Source organism: Balaenoptera physalus, assembly GCF_965194825.1.
Source record: "Balaenoptera physalus genome assembly, chromosome: 11".
NCBI lineage: Eukaryota > Metazoa > Chordata > Mammalia > Artiodactyla > Balaenopteridae > Balaenoptera > Balaenoptera physalus.
Window position 1 is genome coordinate 103,455,273 of NC_138896.1, and position 13,265 is coordinate 103,468,537.

The 13,265-nt window shown below is 42.6% G+C and overlaps 2 protein-coding genes across 3 annotated transcripts in view; one reads left to right on the top strand and one right to left on the bottom strand.

Moving 5' to 3' along the window:
• Positions 1-13,265, top strand: part of SETD5 (SET domain containing 5) — a 118,192-nt gene that overhangs the window by 102,678 nt on the left and 2,249 nt on the right. Inside the window, exons 24-25 of one of the 2 annotated variants that reach the window (XR_014251403.1) lie at positions 2,092-2,201; positions 2,855-2,909. The exons of the other annotated variant lie outside the window; for it this stretch is intronic. The gene's annotated coding sequence lies outside the window, so the exon portion shown is untranslated. The remainder of the gene's footprint in view (positions 1-2,091; positions 2,202-2,854; positions 2,910-13,265) is intronic. 2 annotated transcript variants of the gene reach the window in all.
• The window catches only part of LHFPL4 (LHFPL tetraspan subfamily member 4), a 31,829-nt gene that overhangs the window by 10,651 nt on the left and 7,913 nt on the right, over positions 1-13,265 (bottom strand). The gene's annotated exons all lie outside the window — the stretch shown is intronic.

A 13,265-nucleotide genomic window follows, 5' to 3' on the forward strand; every position in this document is an offset into this window, starting at 1 on the left:
TACTTAATGTTTCTCTCTGAATAGACTCACTTTTTTTTTGGCCGTGCCACGCGGCTTGTGGGATCTTAGTTCCCCAACCAACCAGGGACTGAACCCAGGCCCTCAGCAGTAAAAGCTCCGAGTCCCAACCACTGGACCGCCAGGGAATTCCATAGACTCACTTTTCAACTGAGAGGCATTTACTTTAAAAGTAAGCTTTATATCACTATCAAAGAAAAGGAAACCAGGATCATTGACCATAGATAGAAGGCAACTATAAACATAAGTATAGTAAAACCAAAACATTGTTCTTAGGTTCTAGCTGGATACTTTTACCTTCAAATGATCTGAGCCATCTCAGAGCACCTTAAAAAGGAAGGAAATTCTGACACATGCTACAACGTGGAGGAATCTTGAGGACATTATGCTAAATTATATGAGCCAGTCACAAAAGGTCAAATATTGTATGATTCCACTTATATGAGGAACCAAGAGCAGTCAGATTCCTAGAGGCGGAAAGTAGAATACTGGTTGTCAGGGGCTGGGGGCGGGGCATGGGGAGTTAGTGTTTAATGGGGACAGAGTTCTGCATGTGAAAAGAGTTGTGAGGACAGATGGTGAGGCTGGTTGCACAACAGTGTGAATGTTCTTAATGGCACAGAACTGGACATCTAAGAATGGGTAAAATGGTAAATTTTACGTTATGTGTATTTTACCAAAAAAATAAAAAAGAGAGAGAAAGAGGAAGGAAGGGAGTGAGGGAGGAAAGGGAACACAGAAAATGACACGACGTATTTTCCTCATGGATGTGTATGTAAATGCACACAAAAAGATCAGGAAAAATAGAAATTAAGTTTATAACAATGGTGGCCTCTGGGCAGGGAGCGGGTGGGGACTTTAGCCTGTTTGTAATGCTTCAGCTTTTCACGGAGTGAATGTATTCATGTAAATTAAATTAAAATTAAAAAAACATAATTTAAAATATTGGTTTTTCAAAGAATACACATATATACATACGTAAGCTTGCATGTCTATAAACATTTCTGGAAGAATACAGAAGCAACTTAATGATGGGAACCTCTGAAACACTGCCTGGGGTGGAAGAGGAAAGGAGGCAGACACTTGCTTTTTATTCTCTGCCCTACTGTACTGTTGGAAAGTGTTTAACATTTGCATATATTACTTTTATGATAAAAATGATATTATTATGTCCAGTCCTTTGCCACCTATGTCTGGCCATGAAATCCTCTTACACTTTTAAAATATAATTAAGCAACTAAAGGAAAGTTAAAAGGAAAAACAATACTTGAGTTTGGGGAATGAACCCAGGATGAGACTAAAAAAGTGATGAAGTTAAGAGAAAATATACAATATACGTGGATGTTTGTTTCCTTTAAAGCTTGTGGTGTAAATGTGCCTTTATGTAAAGCTTTTTAATTATACATTTTATGCTTAGCTATTTTAATAGAGTTTCATTATGATACCATTACACTATCCTCAAGGGACATACACTGAGCCGATCACTCCTAAAGGGAGGGCTTTATTTATGCTCAGCTGTCCCCTCCATGCCTGATGCACCCCAGCTGCTACCCATTACTAGGGGGTCAGATTGGATGTCCCCCAGGGCTTTCTGTCCCTGAGCAGACACCAAAGAGGCTTGATATAGACTGAACTGTGTCCCCACAAAAGTCATATTTTGAAGCCGTAACCTCCAGTGTGACAGTATTTGTGGGAGGGGCCTTGGGAAGATAATTAGGGTTAGATGAGGTCATGAGAGTGGGGCCCCATGATGGGATTAGTGCCCTTATAAGAAGAGATACCAGAGAGCTTGCTCTCTCCCTGCACCTGCCACCTGAGGACACAGCAAGAAGGTGGCCGTCTGCAAGCCAAGAAGAGGACTCTCACCAGAGCCAGACCATGCTGGTCTGGAATTCTAGGTCTTGGAATTCTAGTTTCCTGAACTATGAGAAAATAAATGTAAGCCACCCAGTCTATGGTATTTTGTTATGGCAGCTACGTGCAACAACTTAGATGCCTCTTAGAGTCATAACATTGGGGAAAACTGTGATTCCATTTATATAACATACACTGATAACCCTGGTTACTTCTAAGGAGGGGATTGAGGAGCCAAGGACAGGACAGGACGGACACCTTGCACTGCTAACCTGCTACACCTTTTGAATTCAGGACCACGTGAATAAGTTACCTACTGAAACCTTAAGGTATGTGGGAGTTGACCACTAATAAGTGACTATTGCCAGAGATTTTTTCACTCACTTGGAATGAAATAATTAAAGCAACAAAGAATCGCAATGCACAAGCCAAATGGAACTCACAGAAATAATGAATTAATCACAAAAAAAACATAACTGAAAATCTCTAGACCCCTTTTGACTGAGCTTGCCAATTTCTAGGAATTTATTCTAAGAAAATGCTCAAGGATCTGCTCTAAGATTTAGCTATGAGGATGTCTATCACATCTTTATTTGCAAGAAAGAGAAGAAGGAAGAGAGGAGGAAAACAAGGGAGGAGGAGAGGGAGAAATAATAAAAGAAGGAAGGAAAGAAAGAAGCAACTAATTATCCAACAACACGGGAATATTCTTTCATACCATGGAATACTACTCCCCTACTAAACTACACTGAGGAAGATTTAATGATACAGAAAATACTTATGATATGTTAGGTTTCAAAAGGATGTGAAAAATAATGTACAATATAATTTCATTTTGGGAAGAAATACTTACATAGTTATAGCAAATAGTTATATAAAACTTACCACATCAGGTACTATGCTATGTATTTTACACACATTACTTCATTTAATCTCCACAACACTCTGTGGAATAGGTACTATTATTATCTTCTTTTTCCAGTTGAGGACACAGAGGCACAGAGATGTCATCCAAGTTATCCAAGGTCACACAGCTGGTAAGTTACAGAACCAGGATTTGGACCCAGATAGTCTGGCTCCAGAGCCTGCTCATAACCAGTACTCTATACTGTTACGACTGCAGACCAACAGTTAAGTTGACTGTTTCTGGGAGAGTGAGATTATGTGTGTAATCTTGGTCATCTATATTCTCCAATTTTTGTACAAAGAACAATGATAATTTTACAAAGCTGTAAAAGTCCTAGAAAAGGTGAAAAAGAGAAGCAGTATAGCACAGAATGCACGGATGGCTGCTCGTATCCTGTATCTTCTATGAGTCCCTACCTCACATTTAGGAAGGTTTTTCTAGAAAGAACCAGGCTGATTTGGGGGCTGAGAGAAGCCCGGAGAAGGACCTGTGGCGGCACCGCGACCACAGCTTTCCAAGGAAGAGCCTCCCCAGGTCCGGTGCGCTAGGGGGCTGTAGGGAGACACCCCCCACACACACACCCTAAGAAGGAGGTTGTCCTCACGTCCCTCGCACCAGCTCTGTCCTGCCCCCCAGGGCAGGGGCTTATCGTACAAGGGAGACCAGACCTCTCCTAACAGTCAACCCCGCCCGCTGGATTTGAAGATCCAGGCCCAATCTTAGTGCTTCCATCAGCTGGGGAGTTCGGAGGGGACGGGACTCTCGTGCCTGGGCTCCCTACACCCCATCCAGCACCCAGATTATGGGGACACCCTGACTCCTCCACTTCCCTCACCCCCAATCCAGTCCACTTGCAAGGCCGACTGGCTTGACCTCCAAAAAATATCTCGGACTGACCTCTTTTCTCCATCTCCACTGCCACCATCTGTCCAAGCTGCCATGATCTCCCTCCTGGAAGACCGCAGTGGCCTCCTAACTAGCTTCTCTGCTCTCATCCTTGCCCCATCATCTGTTCTCCACTCAGCATCCAGAGTCAGCTGTCAAAAGCAGGTGGTGCCACTCCCCTGCTCAACACCCTTCAAAAGCTTCCCACTACGCTCAGGATAAACCCTGATGCCTGGTCCTGGCCTGTGTGACCCACAGGCTCACCCCACTTTCCCCCAAGCCATTCGGCCTCTCGATCCGTACACTCCAGCCACCCTGGGCCTCCCTTCTAACCCTAACCCTAACAACATTTCTAGTTCAGCCCCCCTGGAGGGCTGTTCCCCCTCCCTGGGACACCTCCTGCAAGCCATTCAGTCCCCGGCTGGTGGTTCCTGATCTTGAGGAGGCTACTGTTTAGTAGGGGGACTGTTAGGAACACACATAATTGTATCCGTTGTCACAGATGCTGTTATGGAGAGATGGGACACCCATCGCTTTGTGTGGTCATTATTTGGGAACAGTATTTACCCCACCACCCCTGGGCCCAGCCTGCATGGAGCCCACACACAGCCTCCTGTCAACCTTTGAATCCGCTGCATCCCCCGCTACCCTGGCTCGGCTCTGCCACACTCATCTCAAGGGCTCGGTCAGAACCCTCCCGCCGCTCTCCCTGCATCCTGTCTCACTCCTCCAGTCTGGCCCAGGCCAATCCAGGTGGCTCCATCCCTTCCCAGTCCCTCTGGCTCCTCCAGGCAGCCGTCCTTTCTCAAGGCTGCTCTTCTCAGTTTCTCTGTTGCTAATTTGAGCAGCTGCTCTGGCGCCTCTCTCCAAGCCGCCTTTTCTGGCTCCTCCTCCACCTGCATCTTAAAGGTTGGTGTTTCGAGGCTGTCTCCTCCTTTCCCTCTACACGCTCTCCCCGGGCAATTTCACCCACACTCAGACTGACATCTAACATCTCCAGCTGAGACCTCTTTCCTCGGTTCGAGGCCAGAATAGCCAACAGCTGGTCAGAGCCCTCCCCCTGTGGGTCTCATAGGGACCGCAAATTCAGCATTTCCCAGACTGAGCGGATCTCCCTGCTGTGTCCTTTGGGAATGTCATTCCAAGACCAAATCGTTCAACGAGAGGACCTTGGGTCATCTGCAAGGCCTGCCTGTCCTCACCCCGCCCCACACACACACACCTCCTGGGCGCCTAAATAGGTCTCCAGTTTTCTCCTCCTCCCGTCCCCCGGCTTCAGCCCCTCTCACCTGGACCACTGCCACTGCTTTCCCCCCAGGCTCCTGGTCTCCCATCAGGCCTCCATCAGTCCTTTCCCTGCAGCAACTGCCCAAGTCATCTTTCTTTTCTTTTTTTAAAATTTATTTATTTTTGGCTGCACTGGGTCTTCGTTGCTGCTCGCAGGCTTTCTCTAGTTGCGGCGAGTGGGGGCTACTCTTCGTTGCGGTGCACGGGCTTCTCATTGCGGTGGCTTCTTTTGTTGCAGAGCACGGACTCTAGGCATGCGGGCTTCAGTAGTTGTGGCACGTGGGCTCAGCAGTTGCGGCTCGCGGGCTCTAGAGCGCAGGCTCAGTAGTTGTGGCACGTGGGCTCAGTAGTTGCGGCTCGCGGGGTCTAGAGCGCAGGCTCAGTAGTTGTGGTGCACGGGCTTAGTTGCTCCGTGGCATGTAGGATCGTCCCAGACCAGGGCTCCAACCCATGTCCCCTGCATTGGCAGGCGGATTCTTAACCACTGGAACACCAGGGAAGTCCCCAAGTCATCTTTCTAAACCCACATCTGGCCCTGGTCATTCCCATGCCTGTAAGTAATTGCCCATAACCTAAGAATAAGACCCCAAACTCCAAGGCCCAACTTTCAGAGCTCCCCTGCTTTTCCAGGTGTATTTCCCAGTTCTCCCCACTTTTCAACCTTTCCTCCTTGGTTTGTAGCACAGAACATGGAATGTTGGAACCAAAGGGTTATGACGAAAGTCACACGACAGCTAATAACAATTGCTATTTGGCAAATTGGGTTTCCTTTGTGCCAGGGTGTGTACACACATTCTCAATCAATCCTTTAACAGCCCCATGAGCTAGTTACTAACTATTATAGTCCCCATTTTATAGAGGAGGAAACTTAGAGTCAGAAATTGTATAACCTTCCAAAGGACACTTAGTTGGTAATGCCACACTCAGGATTCAAATTTAGGTTGGCTGACTGGTGAATATGCTGCCTCCAAAGGAGCGGGTGGTGGAGCTAGGACTTAAATCAGAGATTATCATTCAGGGACTTCCCTGGCGGTCCAGTGGTTAAGACTCCACGCTCCCAATGCAGGGAGCACAGGTTCGATCCCTAGTCAGGGAACTAAGATCCCATATGCTGCACTGCACGGCCAAAAAAAAAAAAAAAAAGAGCTCATCATTCATTCATTCAATAGACACTTATTAAGCACCTACTATGTGCCAGCCCAGACTCCTGATCCAGGGCTCTCCTTATGCCATTAAACGGCTCTGGGATAAAAGGTTGATAATGATGAATAACATGAAATGGAATGAAAAGAGTAAGACAAAAATAAGAGGCTGTCAGAATAAGAACAGTTCAGCCCTCATCCTCTTGACACCTCCAGCCCATCCTCTCTACCACCAACAACCAGATCTATGATTCCCCCCCTGCTCAAAACACTCCAAGGCCATTCTAGGTATTATACTACACTCAGGAGCCATATAGGAGGGAACTGATGATTTGCTTGTGTTGAGAAAAAACAAATTTCACCATGGGGAAAACATCCATAGACAAAGTCAAAAGATAAGCTGGGAGACAATATTTGTAACATATCACAAAGAGCTAACTTTTTTAATTTATAAAGAGTTCTTACAAATCAAAGAGGAAAAATACCATTAGCTTGGTAGAAAAATATTTCTGAACTGACAGTTTACAGAAAACATACAGGTACACCTTGGAGATATTGCGGGTGCAGTTCCAGACCTCCACAATAAAGCAAATATCACAATAAAGCGAGTCATACAAATTTTTCTTTGGTTTCCCAGTGCATATAAAAGTTATGTTTACACTATACTGTAGTCTATTAAGTGTGCAATAGCATTATGTCTAAAAAAATGTACAAACTTAATTTTAAAATACTTTATAGCTAAAACAGTGCCAAAACAACTACAAAGATCACTGATCACAGATCACCCATAACAAATATAACAATGAAAAAGTATGAAATATTGTGAGAATTACCAAAAGGTGACACAGAGACACAAAGGGTAGCAAATGCTATTTGGAAAAATGGCACCGATAGACTTGCTCAACACAGGGTTGCCACAAACCTTCAATTTGTTTAAAAAAAAAAAAAAAAAGGCAATATCTGTGAGGTGTACTAAAGTAAATTGCAATAAAATGAGGTCGGCCTGTACATATAAAAGATGCTCGACCTCATTCATAAAGGAAAGACAAATTACTACCATAAGAGAGTACTTTTTGCCCATCAGTTTGGCAAAAATAAAATATTTGATAAGACAGTTGGCAAGAATGCGGGGAAACAGATACCCTCATACATTGTTGCTGGAAGTGTAACTTTGCGTAACTTGCACGGAGGAGACTATGACTGGATCTGTCAAAGCTGTAAACGTAAAGACCATTTAATCCAGCAATTCCACTCTAGGTCTTTATTTTATCCTTATACTTACATATGTATCAAATTATTTATAGACAACGTTATCCACTGAAATACTGTGATAGCAAGATATTGTAAATAACTTAAATATTGATTACGTAAAAGATGACACATCCACACAAAAGTATATTATGCAGCTCTTAAGAAAAAAGCAGCTCTCTGTACACTGATCTGGAACAATCTCCAAGATGTGTTGTTGAATTTAAAAAGCAAGACAAACCAAGTGTTTAGTATGCTACCATTTGTGGTGGTTTATAAATATGTCCACAACTTTTTAAATATACTTCTTTTCGAGAGGAGGAGCTGAATTCTCCTCCCCTTGAATGTGGGCTGGATTTAGTAACTCACTTCTAACAATAGAGTGTGGCAGAAGTGGTCTGTGATATCTGAGATTAGAACATAAAAGGCATTTGCTACGACAAAGGAGGCAAGAATGTACAATGGAGAAAAGACAGTCTCTTCAGCAAGGGGTGCTGGGAAAGCTGGACCACTGCATGTAAGTTAATGACATTAGAACACTCCCTCACAGCATACACAAAAATAAACTCAAAATGGCTTAAAGACCTATATATAAGACACGACACCATAAAACTCTTAGAAGAGAACATAGGCAAAAGGTTCTCTGACATAAATCATAGCAGTATTTTCTTAGATCAGTCTCCCAAGGCAAAAGAAACCATCAACAGAATGTAAAGACAACCTACAGAATGGGAGAAAATATTTGCAAACCATGTAACTGATGAGGGGTTAATATCCATAATATGTAAACAGCTCATACAACGCAATAGCAAAGGAACCAAATAATCCAATTTTAAAATGGGCGGAATACCTAAATAGACATTTCTTTGAAAAAAGACATACAGATGGCCAATAGGCACATGAAAAGATGCTCAACATCACTAATTATTAGAGAAACGCAAATCAAAACTACAATGAGGTACCACCTCACACTGGTCAGAACGGCCATCATTAAAAAGTCCACAAATAACGAATGCTGGAAAGGGTGTGGAGAAAAGGGAACCCTCCTACACTGTTGGTGGGAATATAAATTGTTGCAGCCACTATGGAGAACAGTACAGAGGTTCCTTAAAAGAGAAAAAATAGAGCCACCATATGATCCAGCAATTCCACTCCTGGGCATATATCCAGAAAAGATGAAAAAGATGTGGTATACATACACAATGGAATATTACTCAGCCATAAAAAAGAATGAAATATTGCCATTTGCAGCAACATGGATGGACCTAGAGAATATCATACAAAGTGAAGGAAGTCAGACAGAGAAAGACAAATATTATATGATATCACTTACATGTGGAATCTAAAAATAATACAAATGAATCTATATACAAAACAGAAACAGACTCACAACTAGAAAACCAATTTATGGTTACCAAAGGGGAAAGGGAGGGGGGGAGAGGGATAAATTAGGAGTATGGGATTAACAGATACAAACTACTACAATACATGAAATAGATAAGAAACAAGGATTTACTGTAACACAGGAAACTATATTCAATATCTTGTAATAACCTATAATGGAAAATCATCTGAGAAATATATGTATGTAACTCATTTTGTTGTACACGTGAAACTAACACAATATTGTAAATCAACTATACTTCAATTAAAAAAAAAAAAAACAGGCAGTGGGATGGCCAAAACAATCGTGAAAAAGAACAAAGTTGGAGGACTCACACTTCCTGATTTGAAAACTCACTACAAAGCAACAGTAATCAAGACAGACTGTTACTGGCATAAGGATAGACATACAGATCAATGGAGCAGAAGTGAGAGTCCAGAAATTAACCCATGGTCAGTTGATTTTTGGCAAGGGTGCCAAGACCATTCAGTTGAGAAAGAACACTGTTTTCAATAAACGGTGCGGGGACAACTGGAGAGCCACATTCAAAAGAATGAAGTTGAACCCTTACTTTACACCATATACAAAAATTAACTCAAATGGATGAGAGCCCTAAGTGTAAAAACTAAAACTATAAAGCCCTTAGAAGAAAACAGAGGTAAATTTTTGTAACCTTGGGTTTGGCAATGGATTCTTAGAAATGACATCAAAAGCACAAGCAACAACAACAACAACAAAAAGATAAACTGGACTTTGTATAAATTTAAAACTTCTGTGCTTCAAAGAACACCATCAAGAAAGTGAAAAGACAGCCATAGAATGGAAGAAAATATTTGCAAATCATATATCTGATGAGGGACTTAAAACAAGAGTATAAAGAACTCTTACAACTCAATAGTAAAAAGAAAAATAACCCAATTTTTAAATGGGCAAAGGGGAAGAGAATGAGGGGAGGAAAGAAATAGGTGAGAGAGATTAAAAGGCACAAACTTCCAGTTGCAAAATAAATGAGTCATGGTTATGAAATGTACAGTGTAGGGAGTATAGTCAGTAAATATATATTATGTTTATATGGTAATATAAAGTAACTAGACTCATCCTGGTGATCATTTTGAAATACACAGAAATATCAAATCACTATGTTGTATGATAGGAACTAACATAGTGTTGTAGGTCAATTATACTTCAAAAAAAAAAAAAAAACACAGAAAAAGAGAACAGACTTGTGGTTACCAGAGGTGGGGGTAGGAGGAGAGGCAACTGGATGAAGGTGGTCAAAAGGTACAAACTTCCAGTTATAAGGTAAATAAGTGCTAGGGATGTCACGTACAGCATGAAAAATATAATTACCACCGCTGTATGTTATATATGAAAGCTGTTAAGAGAGTAAATCCTGAGAGTTCTCATCACACACAAAAATTTTCTATTTTTTAAACTTTGTATCTATATAAGATGATGGATGTTCACTAAGCCAAATTATGCTGTACACCTGAAATTTATACAGTGCTGTATGTCAACTGTATCTCAATAAAACTGGAAGGAAAAAAATGGGCAAAGGATCTGAATAGGTGTTTCTCTAAAGAAGGTATATAAATGGCCAACAAGCGCATGAAAAGATGCTTAACACCACTAATCATTAGGGAAATGGAAATCAAAACCACAAGTTACCAGTTCACACCCAGTAGGATGGCTGTAATCCAAAAGTCAGATAATAACATAAGTGTTGATGAGGATATGACTAAGCACCTTCACACACTGCTGGTGGGAAAGTAAAATGGTACTGCCACTTTGGAATACAATCTGGCAGTTCTTCAAAACGTTAGAGTTGCCACCTGAGCCAGCAACTAGACTCTCAGGAATATATCCAAGGGAAATGAAAACATGTGTCCACACAAAAACTTGTACACAAGTGTTCAAGCAACATTATTCATAACAGCCAAAAGGCGGAGACAATCCAAATGTCCATCAGCTAATGACTGGATAAACAAAATGTGGTATATCTATACAATGGAATATTATTCAGCTGTAAAAAGGAATGAAGTATTGACCCATACTGCAACATGAATGAACCTTGAAAACATTATGCTAAGTGAAAGATGTCAATCACAAAGACCACATATTATATGATTCCATTTATACAAAATGTCCAGAACGGGCTTAACAGACAGAAAGTAGATTAATGGCTGCTTAGAGGACGGAGAAGATGGGCATGGTAGGCTTAAGGGGAGATAGCTAAAGGATAGATATAAGGCGTCTTGAGGTTATGTGAATATCTTAAAATTGACTGTGGTAATGGTTACACAACTCTGTAAATATACTAAAAACCACTAAATTGTACACTTTATATGTGTGAATTGTGTGGCATATGATTTAAATCCAATAAAGCTACTACCAAAGAAGGGGGGGTGGGCATCATACCTTTTTATTTCTCTCTCTCAGAGCACTCACTCTGAGGTCTCCTCCAGCCGACCCCAGCTAAGGTCTTGGGTGCAACTTCATGAGACACCTCAAGCCAGAACTACCCACCTAAGCACTCCCAAATTCCTGTGACTCACAGAAACAGAGGTAATAAATGCTTGTCGCTTTCAGCCACTAAGTTTTGCGGTAATTTGCTATGCAGCAATAGATAACTAATATACCATTTATTTTTTTAAAGTATAGTTTGCATTTGCTTGTATATTTATGGGATTTCTTGGAAAGGATACTCAAGAAATGGTAAAAGTGGTTGCCCCTGGAAGGAGACTTCTGGGATGATCACTGAGAAATGAGAGCAGGGAGGAGACTTACATCTGATTTAAACACCATTTTAGCTTTTGAATTTTGTTTCATGTGCGTGTATTAACTTTTCCGAAAAGTAAATGAAAGTCTGGAAAAATTTTTAAAGATTAAAAAAAAAAAAAGTCAACAACTATCCGCTGCTTATAGATAAAGTCTAAACTCCTGACCATGGCTTAGAAGGCATCCGCACTCCAGCCCCCTGTCCACCTTCCCAGTCTCAGCTCTCACCTCCCCTTGTGCTAACTGTTTGTGGTGCCCAAAACACACCAGGCTATTCCCCTCCTCCACACCTTCAATCATACTGCCTCTTCTGCCTGGTTCGCCTTCTCAGCCTTTAAGACTCAGCTCAAAGGCTGTTACTTCTTTGGAAGACTCCTCTGGCTGTCCTTAATGTGTCAGAAGCGTGTGCCCCCAAGATACCCTCGCATGATTCAGCCATTTTATGTGTCATCCCATAGTGTGATGATGCAATTTCTTTCCTGCCTCTCCCATCAGACTATGAGCTTCCTGGGGGCGAGGGCTCTTACTCAGGACTCCCTGAGCCTAGCGTAGCCTGACGTACAGAGGAGGCTGTCAGTGAAGGACTGATGTGAGAAAGAAAGGAAGGGAATAGGGGGAGAAGGCGCAAAGCAAAAAATGAAAGAAGGGAGGGAGGGAAGGAAGGAAGGGAGAATTGGGGGAGCAAGAAAATGAGGGCGGGAACAAGAGTGGGAGGAAAGAAATTCCCCCAATGTGCTCAGCAGTATCACCACATACAACAAAGACTCACTGGATGAATAAAATCCCAAACCAACTCTGAGACATAACCCAAGGAAGTGGGGAGGGATGTGGATGCATATTCTAAGCTGTCGTGACACTGCTGCTCCTACCTCAGAGACCCCTGATGATTTAGGACACACACCTGGAAGGCTGGAAGATGCTCATCTCTGGCTCACCAACCAGCCCCTGCTGCCACCTCCACCATCAGTCTCCCCAGCTCCCACTCCATCCCACACGTGCTGTTTGCCACAGTGATTCTAGCCCTGGGCAGCGCCTGACACATAGTAGGCTCTCGACACTGAATAAATGTGGTCAGAATCACCTCCCTTCTGTGGATAGAGGAGTCTCACTTTGTGAGCATGGACTTGTCTCTTCTCTGGGACTCAGTTTTTTCATCTGTACAACGAGGGAGTTGAGCCAGCTGATTGGTAAGACCCTTCCCAGCTGACAGTCTATGACTTCTTAAGGCCTTTGATCATCTCAGCAAGTCCAAAGTCTTTCACCTGAATAGCAAGGACCCCTCACAAGCCGCTCTTCACTCAGACTATGTCACAAGAATAACAGTGACCATTTACTGATTGTTCACTATATACCAGGAACCACACTCAGCATTTCAGCCACATGGTTTCATTTCTTTCTTTCCATGACCTCTGAAGTAGGTACAATAATCACCTCCATTTTACAGATACGGGAACTGAGGCTCAGAGAGGAAACCCACTTATCCAAGGGACACAGCTGGGAAGTGGCAAAGTGGGAATTCTAAGTCCTCCACCACTTCCCCACACTGCCCCCTCGGACCCTCGACCAGGCTTCCAGTCTGAGTCTCTACTCCAGCCAGCAACCTCCCTTTGGCTAACCTCACTCAGCCCACAGGTAAACAACGAGTACATACACCTGACAGTTGTAACTTGTAATCTGTGTATTCACGTCCTGTGCTCCAATTCAGGGGTTAAAAACAGGTTCTGGATCCATTTAGACTCATGTGAAGTTTCAGCTCCTCCTT